The sequence below is a fragment of the Pan paniscus genome, chromosome 12 (genome assembly GCF_029289425.2).
Source record: "Pan paniscus chromosome 12, NHGRI_mPanPan1-v2.0_pri, whole genome shotgun sequence".
Taxonomy (NCBI): domain Eukaryota; kingdom Metazoa; phylum Chordata; class Mammalia; order Primates; family Hominidae; genus Pan; species Pan paniscus.
In genome coordinates, this window is record NC_073261.2 from 78,046,271 (window position 1) to 78,063,405 (window position 17,135).

The 17,135-nt window shown below is 39.1% G+C and overlaps 1 protein-coding gene across 10 annotated transcripts in view; it reads right to left on the minus strand.

Annotated features, from left to right (window-relative positions):
- The window catches only part of FOXN2 (forkhead box N2), a 64,946-nt gene extending 48,129 nt beyond the window's left edge, over window positions 1-16,817 (minus strand). For 3 of the 10 annotated variants that reach the window (XM_034953088.4, XM_063594957.1, XM_057301314.2), the window contains exons 1-2: window positions 16,027-16,162; window positions 2,480-2,621 (exon numbers count right to left, since the gene is read on the minus strand). The gene's annotated coding sequence lies outside the window, so the exon portion shown is untranslated. Of the gene's footprint in view, window positions 1-2,479; window positions 2,622-15,135; window positions 15,630-16,026; window positions 16,164-16,301; window positions 16,495-16,614 lie in introns of those variants that run through there. The other 7 variants (XM_034953087.3, XM_063594958.1, XM_003822684.6 and 4 more) reach the window with 6 other exon arrangements.
- Between the last annotated feature and the right edge of the window lie 318 nt (window positions 16,818-17,135).

Genomic DNA, 17,135 nt, shown 5'->3' on the forward strand with positions numbered 1-17,135 from the left:
CAAAGCAAACTTAGGCAAATTTATTTTTTCCTTGTACCCTTGAGCCAGTCACTGAATATCTTTCCTTATTACCTCTTTGGGTAATGAAGAACATCAATTGTGCTGTTTCTAATAAGCTTTACTACATGGAGTGAAAAAGAACCATGCCATCTGTTATTTCTACTAGAACTGGAAAGAAGTTGAAACCAACACTTGAATAACTGTACCAAGGGGCCTGAGGAAGACTGTAGCCAGTCCCATGCTTTAAGCAAGGAATAATTAACCTCAAACTATATGGCAGCATCTAGCCTACAGATAAAATTGTTTCTCACCATTTTGACCCTACTACTCCAGCTTCCTACTTAAAATCAGTCTCATTAAATACTTAAACACGTGAATCCTGAAGCATATAAGAATAGGATTTTTGGGTTACACTTAATTTAAGTTTACTATCTCTAATTCTTTTTAGGTGGTCTTAAGATATTTGGAAACTTTATGTTATTGACTTGCTATTTTACCACCCACCAAGAACTGCATGTCGTCAGCAAATCAAGCAATTTCACAAATGTCAAAAGAGCAACCAGAAAGTAGGCATCATCTCAGATTTGTGGCGTTCTTATCCAATCACTCTCAAGTAACCAATATTAAAAAAACAAATTGACTGAGGCTAAGATAACCCTAGTAAAGAGAAAGAGGTAGTCATTCACTGAATTCAGATCACTAAACAATGTTTTTCATAGAAAAAGAAATGTCTGCTACAGAGCTATGGCAAAGCCCAGAAATCCAAATGTTTGTGAATTTTATGGAAGCTGCATAGCAATTAGTTCAATTATTCACTGCAATTTTATAAGCTTTACCACTAAGATTTAATACATAATAAAAGAAATTTCCATTCAATTTTCCTCTCCTTTCCTCACCTCCAATATTCTTAGGAATGAATCATATTTATTAATTATAATAAGGTACCATTTCTCAAGACTGGAAGCCACAGCTTTGTATTTTCCAGATTTATTCAAAAGTATTATCAGCTTATTATAATAAATGACATAATATATTTTAGCAGTTTATAGATACTAATATTTTCTAAATCTGAAGACTTCCTCATTTTTAAAAAGGAAAACAATTTTTTATTTATTTATTTATTTTTCTTGGTAATTAAGGTTGGTTCTCACTCAAAAAAGGAAAACCATTTTCTTCCTGTTAATTTGTCTAGTCAGTAGCAAAAATAAAGTCTAGCATTTACTGAACACACATTATTTGCAATGCACTGTGTAATAAACCTAACAGCCACTACAGCTTTAAAGATATTCTATAATCTCAGAATATCTAAAAACACTGGTAAACCTCATGTAAGAAAAAAAAAGGCATATAAAAGGAAGGAACTCACAACCTTTCCTATTGATTTAACAATACATTTTTTGTTTTGATTAAGATTCTCCATTATAAATAATGTCTATCCCCATAAAATCCAATACTGAGATTAGAGGGTAAAATCAAATCCCAAATGTACTGCAAAAAGATGTATATTTGATTATAATGCTACATGATGTCATGTATCCAGGAGAACTGAAGCATTATGGTCTCTTAGGGATAAAACTGCCTCTTGGTCATAGATTTAGGTGACACAGCATGTGATCCATTGTCTCTAAACAAAAAATGTGTGCAGCTGCATTTTCTAGTCAAGGGGGATGGGAGTGCAGAATACAAAAGGGTCAAAGATCTGTCTCATGGAGAAATTGCTTCTCAAATGAGAGTAAAAAATGAAATAAAAGTGAGTGGGGGGAAAACCTTCTCCAACTCATACTAAAAGCAGATACCATTAAAACTGAAAAACAGAAAAAAAAAATATGTGTGGCAACCTTCCACTGAATTTACTTTTCTCCTATACTAACTTGCACAGATTCAATTTGTAAACCATGTGTTTAGATGCCACTTCTATTTAAATATTAATAATTTTCTGTCAATTGTACACAGTGTATAGACTTCCTCTACACAATGTTGCAGCATTTGTCTCAAAAATAAAAGTGTAGTCATTCGTCCCTTTCTTGGGGAAGTTAAAATGAAGCAATAACTTACAAACCTGATATTTTCTGCATAAAGACCAAATACATCAAGATGAGTCTCTAGCACACAATCCTCCTCCGTTTCACAGAAACACGGATTTCAAAAAGCAGTACCACAAAAGATCTAAATTGAGTAAAAACTGTTTTAAGAAAAATGGCTATTTTGAACAAAGGTTAAAAAAAAACTGGTGACTAAATAATTTATAAAGTTCTATTATCTCAAACATAACACTTACATACCCTACATGTTACTAAATACAATAGAAAAGAACCACTACAGCTCTTAGAGTAAATCTGACTTAGAAAACCCATCTACTTAAACTTTAGGATTGCTATCAATGCCACATCTAAACAAAACTATGTTAAAAGCAGAAAAAAACTGACAGCACAGAAATCAAAGAGCAAAAATAATAATTAAAGGAGAAAAATATACTTACCATCTAGAATCAGAAGTAATATCACCTGTACTATAAGTCATACAGTGACCAATTATTAGCCAACCAGCAGTTTGGTTTTTTGACAGACTTGTACAGTCAGCCCTCTGCATCTGTGGGTTCTGTTATCCATGGATTCAACCAACTGCACATCAGAAATATTTGGGGGGAAAAAAAGGTTGGTTGTGTCTGTAACGAACAGATATAGACTTTTTTCTTGTCATTATTCCCTAAACAATACAGTTTAACAACTATTTATATAGCATTTACATTGTATTAGGTATTATAAGTAATCTAGAGACTTAAAGTACAGTATATGGAAGGAAGTGGGTAGCTTATATGCAAATACTACACCATGTAATACAAGAAACTTGAGCATCTGTGGATTTTGGTATCTTCAGGAGGTCCCAGAATCAATCCCCCATGATATCAAGGGATGACTACATTGCACTTGAAAAACAACACTGAAAGGAACAAAGTTATAGAAACTTAAAAAGTCAACAGAGCGAAAGTCCTAAAGGACAAATCTGGTTGGCATTTGAATATAAACACGTGGTCTTGTCATCAAAATTTGTTTATGTATAATAATATTTCAATGCCTTGAATATAAGTCATAGTCATGCAGTATATCACCTATAGCCAAATAAATCGCTCCACTGAAAAGAAGCATCTTTTAAAAGTATATTCATGATCAGAAATAAATCTAATAAATGCAGACAATGATACCTTACTAATAGCCCCAATGTCAAATTTGGAAAGCAAGAGTAAAACTTAGGACTCTCTACTGATTGGTTTAATATATTGATTTTATATGTAATTCTAAAAACAAAACAAAAATACAATTAACAGAATTAAGTTGATTTTAAATAGGGCTATATTAACCTCATATGTACTCTGACTTAAAAATATATTTATGCTAAAAAATTATTAAAGATATTAATGTTATTAAAGACTATCTCCAGCTGGACACGTTGGCTCACACCTGTAATCCCAGCACTTTGGGAGGCCAAGGCAGGTGGATCACCTGAGGTAGGGAGTTCAAGACCAGCCTGACCAACATGGAGAAACCCCGTCTCTACTAAAAATACAAAATTAGCTGGGCGTGGTGGCGCATGCCTGTAATCCCAGCTACTTGGGAGGCTGAGGCAGGAGAATCCCTTGAACCCAGGAGGGAGAGTTTGCAGTGAGCCAAGATCGTGCCATTGCACTCCAGCCTGGGCAACAAGAGTGAAATTCCATCTCAAAAAAAAAAAAAAAAAAAAAAAAAAAGACTATCTCCAGATCATTTTAGAAAGTAATACTTTCTAAAATAAATATTTCTAAATAAACTTATATGGAATATAACCTAAATTCTAAAAAGCCGTATCAACTGCAGCTACATATAGCTAAGTAGTCTAGTGGTCACTACTAGTAGACATGGTTAGCAAGTGAGTGGATGTTAGTTCTATTTGCTACTATAAATACTGGAAGAGAAAATGACTATTTTTTTTCTTTTTGGAGACAGATTAATGTTTGCAGTGTTTTGTTTTGTTTTGTTTTAAAAACCTGTTGAATTTGAGACATTTGTGAGATATCCAAGTAGGACAGGCATTTGGGATATACGTGACGTAAAGTTCAGTAAAGAGGTCTGGTCTGGAGATAAATTTTGGAGTCATTAAATCTGAAATATCTCTGAAATCTGTCCACATTTCTCCATTTTCACTGTCACAACTATAGCCTAGGTCAACATTATCTTTCATCCAGACCACTCCAAAGGTAGTATAGGTTGAATACTCACTCCTTATCCAAAATTCTTGAGACCAGAATGCTTTGGATTTGGGATTTTTTGGGACTTTGGAATATTTACTTGTATATACATGATGAGATACTTTAGGGATGGGACCCAAGTCTAAACATAATATTCATTTATGTTTCATATATATCTTATACAAATAGCCTGAAGGTAATTTTATTTTTCCCTTAGAGATGCTGAATAAACTATGTGTTGTGCACCTGCATTTTGACTACAAACCATCACATTAGGTCAGGTGTGGAATCTTCCACTTGTGGCATGTTGGCACTCAGAAAACTTCAGATTTTGAAGCATTTCAGATTTTGGATTTTTGCATTAATGATGCTCAACCAGTATACATGAATGGAAACCCCTATGGTGTGTTCTGCAGAACCACACACAGTAGCTCCTACAGTATCTTCCTAAATTAATCTCCCTAAACTTATGCCAGACTCTCTCTTAATTTGTTCTCTGTAATACACTAATGTAATACTGCAGAATGTAAATCTAGCAATGTCCCTTACCTGCTTAATCCATCAAGGGGACCCTTAGGTCAAAATCCTTAACCTTGTATACAAGACCCTGCATATTTTAGCCATGCTCTAACCTTTCAGGTCACATTTTTTGCCACTCTTTCCCTTGTTCTCTCCATTTCGGATATCTGAATAGACCATGCTTTCTCCTCTCTCAAAGCCTATACAAATCCTACTCCCTCTGCCTGGAACACTCTTCATTCCACCTAACCCTGGCTAACTGCTATTTATTATTCACACCACAGCTTGGAGATCTTGGGAGAAGAAGGCCGGGCACGGTGGCTCATGTCTGTAATCCCAGGAATCTGGTTGGCCAAGGCAGGCAGATCATTTGAGGCCAGAAGTTTGAGACTGGCCTGGCCAATATGGCAAAAACCCCATCTATACTAAAAATACAAATATTAGCTGGGCGTGGTGGCATGTGCCTTTAACCCCAGCTAGTTGGGAGGCTGAGGCACAAGAATCATCTGAACCTGGGAGACACAGTTTGCAGTGAGCCAAAATCGCACCACTGCACTCCAGCCTGGGTGACTGAGGAAAACTTCGTCTCAAAAAAAAAAGAAATCTTGAGGGAAGAATTCTCTAAAATCCCAGACTATGGAGGGGACCCAGTTCTAGTCTCCCATAGTACTCGAAACTTTTGATAACATTTGTCACACCTGAGATGGTTTAATACATATCTTTCCTGACTAACTGAAAGCTTCATAAGGGCAGAGCTAGTTGTCTGTTTTGTTTACTGCTCAAATATTTGTTGTCTGGCAAATCTTGGTTCTAGTTCTGCTAGTACATAATTTTTCCATCTGTAAAATGAGATGTTAGACTTTATTATAATAATCTAAATTCTAATCAAAACTGAAATTCAAATATTACTACCTTTCCTATAGATACATACATGTGAGATCTACATTTCCTTTCGGTATTTATTCCACATACACTCACATTATATTCCATATATACTCACACATGTATGTGTACATTACAAATACACACACACACATAAAATGAAAGAGCTAGTACTTTCATAAATTAAACTCATTGAATGCTTATTGGTAACAGGTATTGTTGTAAATACTTTACTAGTATTAACTCTTTTAATCTTATTCATAACAACCCTATCAAGTAGTTGCCATTATTAGTGTCTATTTTATATGCAGAAACACACATAGAGAAGGATTAAACGGTGTGCTCCAAACTGGAAGTACTGGCTCCAGAATTCACACTATTCACTGCTACACTAGCCTGACATCCTGCCTAGATTGCTTTTTAAGTACAAAAGACCAAAAACAAACAAACAAACAAAAATCAATAACTAATTCAGTATCTACATCCTCAAGCTAATGCTTCTGTATTAGAAGTCAGTCCAAACTATACTAATCCTGTTCAAATACATTTCTCTATATGCTTGCTTTTGATATTCTAACAACTGGATTGTCTACCTTCCCTCTCATCATTCAGTCAAACCCTAATATTTAAGGCCTAATTTAACGACAACTCCTCCACATAATTCCCACCCCAACTTTTTTCTGTTAGAGTCTTTCAATCTCTCCGTGTTCCAACTGCATTTACATTTCCTCTTTTTTACTGTAGTTATTTATGTTAAGAGACCAAAAGAAACAATAGACATGAGATCACTTCATAAACACTAAAGTTATTTTATAAGATACTTAATACACACCAAGTCAAAAGTATCGTTAACCAAAGAAAGAAAATAGAAAACAATGGACTCAATATCCCTAAGCAGAGTACTTCAAAAGCAAGCACAACCTGGCTCTAACTTGCTGCCAATTTGAATAGAAGTACAAAGGGAAAATTATACCCAAACCATACCACATCATTAAGTTTTGTTTTAACTAAACAAAGAAGCCATTTTAATCAAACTACATGAAACAAAAAAAAAAAAATTGAAGGATGAAATATGATATTCATTAAAATATTTACTGGTCCAAGCACTTTGGGAGGCCAAGGCAGGCAAATCACTTGAGGTCAGGAGTTCGAGACCTGCCTGGCCAAAATTGCAAAACCCGTCTCTACTAAAAATACAAAAATTAGCCAGGCAAGGTGGTAGGTGCCTGTAATCCCAGCTACTTGGGAGGCTGGGGCAGGAGACTCACTTGAACCCAGGAGGAGGTTGCAGTGAGCAAGATTGTGCCACTGTACTCCAGCCTAGGAGACAGAGTGAAACTCCGTCACACACACACACACACACACACAAAAATTACTGAGCAATTTGTCATTCACGTACAGAATACTATGCGTTATACTATGTTTTCCATTCTACTTTGTGACCTTTTCACTTTCTAAATTTCAGGTCTCTACTTAAGAGATAGTTGATGACATATGACAATAGTATAGCAAAAGAAAATTTTTAAAATACTATTTTAATTCCATCTGAACAGTATTTCAAAGTAGTAATTGAAGGAAGTCAACAGTAAATTCATTTGTATAAAAAGCACTACTAAATTGGATAGCCATATGCAGAAGAATGAAACTGGACCCATCTCTCACCATATACAAAAATTAGCTACAGAAAAGATTTAAATGTAAGACCTGAAACTATACTATAAAAATTCTAGAAGAAAACCGAGAAAAAACTCTTCTGAACATTGGCCTGAACAAGAATTTATGACTAAGAACTCAAAAGCAACTGCAACAAAACCAAAAACAGACAAATGAGACTTAATCAGCTAAAAAGCTTCTGCACAGTAAAAGAAATAATCAATAAAGAGAACCCACATGTGGAATGGGAGAAAATATTTGCAAACTACACATGTGACAAAGGACTAATATCCAGAACCTACAAGGCACTCAAACAACTCAACAAGAAAAACACAACTCTATCAAAAAGTGGGCAAAGAGCATGATCAGTAACTTTTCAAGACATAAAGGCAGCCAACCAACATGAAAAAAATGCTCAACATCACTAATCATCAGATAAATGCAAATTAAAACTACAATGAGATACCATCTTACACCAGTCAGAAGAGTTATTTATCAAAAAGACAAAAAATAACAATGCTGGCAAGGATGTGGAGAAAGGGGGAATGCGCATACACTGTTGGTGGGAATGTAAAGTAACAGCCATTATGAAAAACGGTATCGAGTTTCCTCAAAAACTAAAATCAGAACTACCATGACGTTTCAGGTGACAGATATTCTAATTATCTTAATTTGATCATTACATGTTGTAAACATGTACCAAAATATCACATGTACCCTCAAAAATATATCAATTATTTAAAAAAACAGAATATTTAAAAATATTGATACACCAATAAAAAACCTCCATCATGACTAAAGTCCACCTCATCCAATCCCTACACTTTGGGGAAAGTAAGCTCCTACTCTGTGTTCTCATAATACCCTTGAATGTATGTTTAGAAGAATATGTCTCACAATGCAATTATTTACTTACATGCATCTTATTCCTAGCACAGTATAAATGAAAGCATTCATACTTTTAAGAGATTGAATCCCACACAAAGTTACAACTAAAAAAAAAAAAGAAACAGAATAAAATAACATCCCTATAAACAATAAAAGCAAGTCTGAAAGAGATGCTCAAAGAGATAAAAATGAACTCCTATTTCAAAGTAAACTTAAAAAAATTATGAGAAATACCTATATCAGATATATATATTGTATTATATATATATCAAATATATCAGAATTAGAAAAGCTCAGACATGAGGTGATAGAGCTCAAGAAAGAATTTAAAATAAAAGGGAAAAAATCATTTCAGAAATGAAGACTTAAAGGATTACGAAAAAAATGTATTGGATAAAATCTTAGAGAAACAGAAGGTGTAAAGAAAGCAAGCTTAATGAAAAAGAAAAAAAGGAGGGGGGAGTGCCAGAATCCGCGTGAGCATGAGCAAGAAAACAGGCTTAACTATAGCATCTAGGGACACATACTTGAGTAATAAAACCAAAAACTTAATTCATTTTCAGAAAACCCAGGACAGTGGTTACTTTTTAAAGGACAGGGTTACACGGGTGCTAGCCTTATAATTCACTAAGTTACACATTTGTTTTGTGTGGTTTTCTGCATTTGTTTCACTTTACAATTAAAAAAAAAAGAATTTAGGAAAATAAACTGCTGCTATTAATTTAAATCTACCTCTAGCCCAGGCACAGTGGCTCACGCCTGTAATACCAGCACTTTGGGAGACTGGGGCAGGCAGATCACCTGAGGTCAGGAGTTCGAGACCAGCCTGGCCAACACGGTGAAACCCCATCTCTACTAAAAATACAAAAAAATTAGCTAGGCGTGGTGGCACATTCCTGTAGTCCCAGCTACTCCAGGGGCTGAGAAAGAATTGCTTGAACCTCGGAGGCGGAGATTGCAATAAGCCGAGATCACACCACTGTGCTCCAGGCTGGGCAACAAAGCAAGACTCCATCTCAAAATAAAAAAGGAACTTACTTGCTATTCTAATTATGTATAATTATTTGCTTACAGTTCTATCTCAGCCACTAGACCTGTAGTTCTCACTTTCAATGTTATCCCACAATAAGAAATGTATTTTTTTCATAGAGACCCACAATATACATACATATTTAACTAAAACAAACATTTCATGAAATAATACTTTTACCCTTACCATGTATAATGTACTAAAATTTTTTTAGATTTTTTTTTAATAAAAGCTGGTCACAATTTCATGAAATAATACTTTTACCCTTACCACATAAAATGTACTAAATAATACTTTTACCCTTACCACATAAAATGTACTAAAATTTTCATGAAATAATACTTTTACCCTTACCACATAAAATGTACTAAATTTTTTTTTTGAGATGGAGTGTTGCTCTGTCGCCCAGGCTGGAGCGCAGCGGGGCAATCTCGGCTCACTGCAAGCTCCGCCTCCCGGGTTCAGGCCATTCTCCTGCCTCAGCCTCCCGAGTAGCTGGGACTACAGGCACCCGCCACCACGCCTGCCTAATTTTTTTTGTATTTTTAGTAGAGACGGGGTTTCACCGTGTTAGCCAGACGGTCTCGATCTCCTGACCTCGTGATCCGCCCACCTTGGCCTCCCAAAGTGCTGGGATTACAGGCATGAGCCACTGCGCCCGGCCTAGATTGTTTTTTAATAAAAGCTGGTCAAAATTTCCCACCCCAATTCAGTCACCCATTTAAGAAATACTACACTAGAATATAAATCCTTGTTGGCAGAACTCAATACATTCATTTTTATGCTCTACTACAGACCATAACATGTAGTGAACATTTAAATGTTTAAATGAATGAATAAATATAGTAGATGCTGTACTAGAAAACTGAAACAGTATCTTCATTGCTTTGGGGCAAGTTAAAAAAAAAAACAAAGGAGAGAAAAGTGAAAGAGTAAGGCTCTCAAGTCAAACTGACCCACCAGCCACCAACACACTTAGGCAATCTCTGACAAATGACTGAACCTCCTTGAGTCCCAGGAAATAATACCACTTACTTAACTTGCTATAACAATAAAGTAGCAACATTCCTGCCACAGAGTAAGCATTCTATAAATATTAGTTTCTCTCCCTACCTTGTATTCTTCCCTACTCCTTAAGAACAGATCAAGATGTAAGCATCTCATCCTAACAAATACTCATTTTTTAAAGACTTCAGATTGTATACAAAGATTAATGATTTTTTTCAAGTCTGAGAGATTTGGGTAAATACCCAGTATTACATTTACACAATTTCTCATTATCTGTTTATGAGAACATGACACTCCTTACAGCATTATTGAAAATTAAATTATGGCCAGGTGCAGTGGCTCACACCTGTAATTCCAGCACTTTGGGAGGCCGAGGTGGGCAGATCACTTGAGGTCAGGGTTCAAGACCAGCCTGGCCAACATGGTGAAACCTCGTCTCTACTAAAAATAAAAAAATTAGCCAGGCACGGTGGTGTGTGCCTGTAGTCCTAGCTATTCGGGAGGCTGAGGCTGGAGAACTGCTTGAACCCGGGAGACAGAGGTTGCAGTAAGCTGAGATGGAGCCACTGCACTCCAACATGTGCGACAGAGCACACTCCATCTCAAAAAAAAAAAAAAAATTAAATTATACACTCATATGTCTAGTATAACTATGCCAATACATAGTAAACACAATAAAGACTGCAGTTGTTGCTATGATTATTAATAATTCTTCAATCAGCATAGAAAGAGGTAGTATATAAACTGAATTTTTAAGGTTGGAAGGGTTGGACAAAGGCATGGTGCAGTCAAAAGGACCAGTAAAATCTTAATTATAAGAAACCTCTTCCCCTTTTTTTCTGTATTTCCTCTTTTAAGAAAAAGAAACAAACTACAAAGATACAAATGTGTCAATTTCCTCAATTCTCTATCTCCAAGGTTACATATAAAACCCAGAATAACCACACTAACCCTGTATAATGCAAAATTTAATTTAAAGATTGGCCAGGTGAGGTGGCTCATGCCTAAAATCCCAGCGCTTTGGGAGGCTGAGGTAGGAGGATCCCTTGAGCCCAGGAGTTTGAGACGAGCCTGGGCAACATAGTCAGATCTCCCCTCTACCAAAAAAAAAAAAAAAAAAAAAAAATTAAAAAATTAGCCAGGGGTGGTGGAGCGCCCCTGTGGTCCCAGCTACTTGGTAGGTGGAGGCAGGAGGACCACTTGAGCCTAAGAGGTGGAGCTTGCAGTGCACTGTGATTGTTACCACTGCACTCCAGCAGGGTTGAGTGTGACCCTGTCTCAAAAAAAAAAGAATTTGAATATATAAAAATTCTGTTCAGTGGGCTATACAATTTAAAGTGTATTAATGACATATTTTAGAAAGAATTTCAATTAAAAGTTCAAATTAAGAGTGTTTTGTAGTTAACCCAGTTTACCAGAAAAATATTAACTGAAATCTTTACTCAATAAGTCTTTAATAAAATTTTATTCTCCAATAAAATTGGTATTATTTGGTTAAAAACATTCCCAGTAACATTCCCAATGTTAGGATGGCAGCACTCTTCTACTCTTCTATTAAATATACAGTAAATTCCCTCCAAAAACGTTTATTATCACTTTGAAAACTTTGATTAATGTTTTTTATCTCCTCAGTCTCATTTTTTTTTCCATAAATATGTAAGCATGGCTTCTCATAGAGAGACCAGGGTCCCTGTTATTTTCCCCATGTATTTTCTCCAACACACCTTTCAAAGCACTTCTCAGAAAAAAAAAAAAGGCTTTTGAGTGGCAGAAGCACCAATATCTGTAAAAACACTAGCAAGAAGGCAAGAATTTTCTTCTAACACCTGTAAACATTTTTAAGATAGGAAGATAGTTAACAGTAATTAAACTATCCCAGGGATTTAACAGTAATGTATCTACTCGGGAAGAATCAAAGTAATTTTCCATTATCTGTGTTGGGAGCAAAGAGATGGCTATTTTTATGGTACATATATTTAAACTTTATGCTGATAACATATATTCTAAATGTTTACTCAAGCTTTTATTTATTATTTAGCCTTTCAGGGCTTCAGTAATTTTATGTTTATTAACTGTTAACGAAATCAGGACCTAAGGTGAGGAGATACATCCTATGTGATATTTAAATCAGGCAGACTCCAGAACAAATGTCTCTCTTGCTCACCACTGTATTCTTAGCACCTAAATACAATAGATACTAAATAAATATCTGTCCAAGTTTAAGTATTCGTTTATAGAAAGGAAAATTAGGTTGAGGGAAATTACAAATACATGAATCAAAATTAGGTTAAGGTTTTTGAGTATGGCATGTACTTAGTGACTTGCTTCCAAAAGAGTAGAGATCGGAAGGAGGCAGGAAAGTGGGCGAAACTCCACAAAGACCTCAACCACCTGATCAAGGTAAGCATCATCAGTTTTATCATGTCGTTAGTTTGTATCCTTGATATGATGTGATGAGACTGGCACTTCATCTCTGTTATCTTCCTCCCTAAAACTCATAATCCCAGTCTAACCATCAGAAAAATACCAGATAATCTCAATTGAGGGATATTCTATAAAATGTCTGACAAGCACTTCTTAAAATTGTCATAGTCATCAAAACAAAGAGAAGTCATAGAAAGTGAAATTCTGGAACAAAAAAAAAGACATTGGGGAAAAATTAGCGAAATAGGAATAAAGTATGTAGTTAATAGTACTGTAACAATTTTGTTTCCTTAATTGTGACAAATGTACCATTGTAATGTAGGAAACTGAACAGGAGAAACTGGGTGAGGTATACTCTGTATACTAGACTGCAACTTTTCTGTAACTGTAAAACTATTCTAAAATAAAAAGTTTATTTAAATTGAAAAGTTAGGGTAAGGGAAATAAAAGTATATATGGATCAAAATCCCTTAGAAGCAAATAATAATAAACATTCTTTTGATTCCTTTATATTTAGTGGCAGGACAGGGACAGCCTTCTCATTTAGAGGATATAAAATTATTAATAAAACAATACTATAAGCCGGGCGTGGTGGTTCCCGCCTGTAATCCCAGCACTTTGGGAGGCTGAGGCAGGCGGATACCTGAGGTCAGGAGTTCGAGAGCAGCCTGGCCAACATGGTAAAACTCCGTCTCTACTAAAAATACAAAAATTAGCCAGGCTTGGTGGCAGGGGCCTGTAACCCCAGCTACTCCAGAGGCTGAGACAGGAGAATCACTTGAACCCGGGAGGTGGAGGTTGCAGTGAGCCAAGATAGCGCCACTGCACTCCAGCCTGGGAGAAAGGCTGCCAGACTCCATCAAAAAAAAAAAAAAAAAAAAAAAGCAATACTATAGGCTATAGGCATTGTACACATCTGTAGTATTAATTTTGAAGTCACATGTGACCAAACCAAATGCTCCTTAAATGTTAGTTTCCCAAAGCATCAATCTTTGTTCTCAACCCTTCAAAAAAAAATTTTTTTTTTTTTTTTTTTTGAGACGGAGTTTTGCCCCGTTGCCCAGGCTGGAGTGCAGTGGCATGATCTCAACTCACTACAACCTTCACCCCCTAGGTTCAAGCGATTCTCCTGCCTCAGCTCCCGAGTAGCTGGGACTACAGGCATGCCCCACGAGGCCCAGCTAATTTTTGTATTTTTGGTAGAGATGGGGTTTTGCCACGTTGGCCAGGCTGGTCTCAAACTCCTAACCTCAGGTGATCCTCCCACCTCAGCCTCCCAAAGTGCTGGGATTACAGGCACGAGTTGAGCAATCCTTTTTTCAAGGGATGGGAGTCTGGCTACATTGCCCAGGTTGGACTTGAACTCCTGATCTCAGGAGAGCCTCCTGCCTTAGCCTTATATAAGTATTTTATGACCTCATTTACTTTTCTTTCTCAACTAAAAATTGCTCTCAGTGGTTAGCATATATACTCATTTCTCAATTGTATTGTCTTTTCTGCCCTAAGGCCTAGATACCACTTCAATATCTTTATCTATTAACTTTTCTGATTGAGCACCATTGTTATGGGGTAATTAAAATTCCAATAAAATGGTGTTGCTATAACTTCTCTATACAGTTCTTGTGCAGATTTTAAATGGTTCCTGTGGTTTAACATTCTTCCAGTAAAATTGATTCAAATAAAAACATACAATACAGAAATAATTCAAATCTACCAAAGCATTCACAAAATGAAACGATGCATTAGTAAACAAGGATTGTCCTTAAATTCAAAAATTTTCCAAACTCTCCAAAAGTTCATTTTTTATCTTCAACTCTTTCACCTTCTACTTTTATATATTCTAAAAATTATATTTCATTCTCTTAAAATCTGTTCATGTTAACGTTCATATTAACTTCACGTTTTTCAAAAAAAGCTTTACAAAGCACACATATACACAAATCAAATCACTACTTCATCCCTAAAAAAGTATTTTCACTGGTAATTTTATTTACGTATGTTTAGATCACAATTTTTATGTAAAAAGAAAAAAATAGATTTTTCTGAAACTATCAAAAAGAAATCCAGATAATGCAATTACTTCTGATTGCATTAGAATCTCTCATTAATGGTTTTGAAATTCAAGTAATATTTTTTCCCAAAGTTGGCAAACTCCATAATGCACTACTCTAATATTCCCCATCACTCTATGATGGTACCTAATAATGCTGAGGTTTTAAAGATGGATCAACAAAACAGCAGAGAACGGCAAAAAACGTCGGTATACACCTTAGGAGAACTGCAAGGTAACAGAGGTAAGTCTTAAGATTCGGATGGAACAGGTACAGGCATGAATGGTTCAGCTTCTCCCACCAAGATAAATGTACATGCGAGGCGACAGCACAGTTACAAAGCCCCTGGCTACCAGAGAAACCTCAGCCCCTAGTGCCGCTAGCGCACTCTATTACACTCAGCCGGCCACGTGGCTGTCACAATCAGAAAAAACATAGGAGAAACAACTTCAACTAACCTGTAAATACTTAACTGCCCTCCTCCCCTCACCTCGGAGTTGGGGTAGGAGAAAGAAAGTCTGTGGTCATTTCTTTGCACGCTAAAACTCTTTTTTCCCAGTAGGGAGAAAATGAAGTTCAGAGACTGCTGTAAAAAGACTTTAAAGCAGAAATCCAGTGCAAGAACACTGCGAGAGTGTGGCTCCTCAGCGAAGCAGACACCCCAACTCCCGAGAGACGCGGTGGAAAAAGAGGCATTTTGCAAAGGTGCAAAAGGGGGTGGAGTTAAGTAGAGTGGAGGAGGGAGCACGGAGCACATGGGCTGCTTTCCGCTAACTACCACCGTCCTGCCGGGTTCCACACAGGCTGCTGCTGCAGTGGGGCAAACTTGAAAGGCTGAAGGCCTCTTCCACCGCAGACCTCTCACCTTGCCAGGAAAGAGGACTGAAAGGCAAAGGTAACCACGGCCCCAAAGGAGGCGGCGAACAGGAAGTGTCCATACTGCAGCGCTGAAACAGTAGTTCCCAAGACAGCCACCCTCTGAGGCCCCCTCGAGGCGGTGGAGGGGCGAAAGGGTGCCGGGGTCGCCCCCACACACACCCGGGACCCGCCTCTGCCCACCACAACGCCTGGCCGCCCCCGGCACCTCCCCGTGCACTACTTGGCGGGGCCCAGCCAGTCCCAACTGGGGCCGGACGAGGACTCCGAGCCCGGCATGTCTCGCTCCACTTCAAGCCAGAGGAGGGGGCGTTGCAAAAGCTCCGAGGTGCTTGGGGTACTTCCCTAACAGCAGATTCCAGCCCCGAGCCGAGCCCTGAGGGTCCTTGGGGCCCCCTCCACGCCTTCCCGGAGAGACGACACCCCTCGCCGCGGTTTCCGCCGCGCGACAGCCCCTCCCGGGCGGTCATTACCTGTCAGGAAAAACTCCTAACTCCTCACAAGCCACACTCCCCTCAGTTCGACATCCCCCGGAGCCCACACACCACCCGATACGCGCGCCGGGGACACCCCCGCGCCGGCGCAAATTCCTCACTGGACAAAAATGTCCGGGCGCGTCACGGGACAGCCGCCTCCACGCCCCACGCCTGGCGCGGGTCGCTCGCGCTGCCTCCGCGCCCGGGAGCTGCGCCGCGGGCTGGGGCGGGGAGCGCCGACCCTGGAGGGCACCGCTCCGCCCGGGACTCACCGTCAGCTCGGCCGGGAGGCGAGGGACCGGCCGGGGAAGACACAATATGGCAGAGCACCGCAGCTGTTCCCAGCAGCTTCCAGCAGTCGCCTCCGGGAAGACGCGGCAACCAGCAGGCAGAAGCAGCTGCAGTGGCGGCCCTAGCAGCACCACATCCCCCTCCCGCTAGCTTCCTCCCCCTCCCTCCCCTTCCCCGCTGCCATGGCAACGCGGCGCCAAGGCGATTAGCCCCACCCCTCCCTCCAGTCCCGCCTCCCGCGACCCCGAGGAAGGGGGCTCGGCCGGCCCCTCCCGGTTCCCGCCCACCTCCTACCGAAGGGAGGGGCCTGGGTTCCGGCTGGCTGCCTGGCACGGCGGCTGGGGTGTGGGTGAAATGCAGGGTCCGGAAGGGCGGGGCTCACACGGAAAGCAGGGTGGAGGCGCTGTAGGCCGGTGCGGGTTTAGGGCTGAGCAGGGCAGGGGAAAGCGGGAAAATGCAAAGGCCTCGCTTGTCCGAGGAAGGACCTATAGGAGTGCGGCGGAGGCGCGGCGCGGCCGCTGAGTGGTCGAGGAGGCGCGGGGGCGCGGCTAGGCTGCCGCAGGGCAGGACGGCCCTCGGTGCCTGTGCCCGGGCTGAGGAGACCTTCCTCGACACCCCAAGTTATGTGGGTTTCCGCAAGACCTTCCGCCATTGCCTGGGCTTTGAAAGCGCTTTAGGAACGGTAAAGCATTGCTGTAACTTAACGTAGTGTTACTCTGGCTTGACTGAAATGTTCTGTGGAAACAAGTCACTGTGTTTGCAGTAGGGAAAAAAAGACTTAGGGATCAAATCCAAAATTTAGTGTGCATAGGATT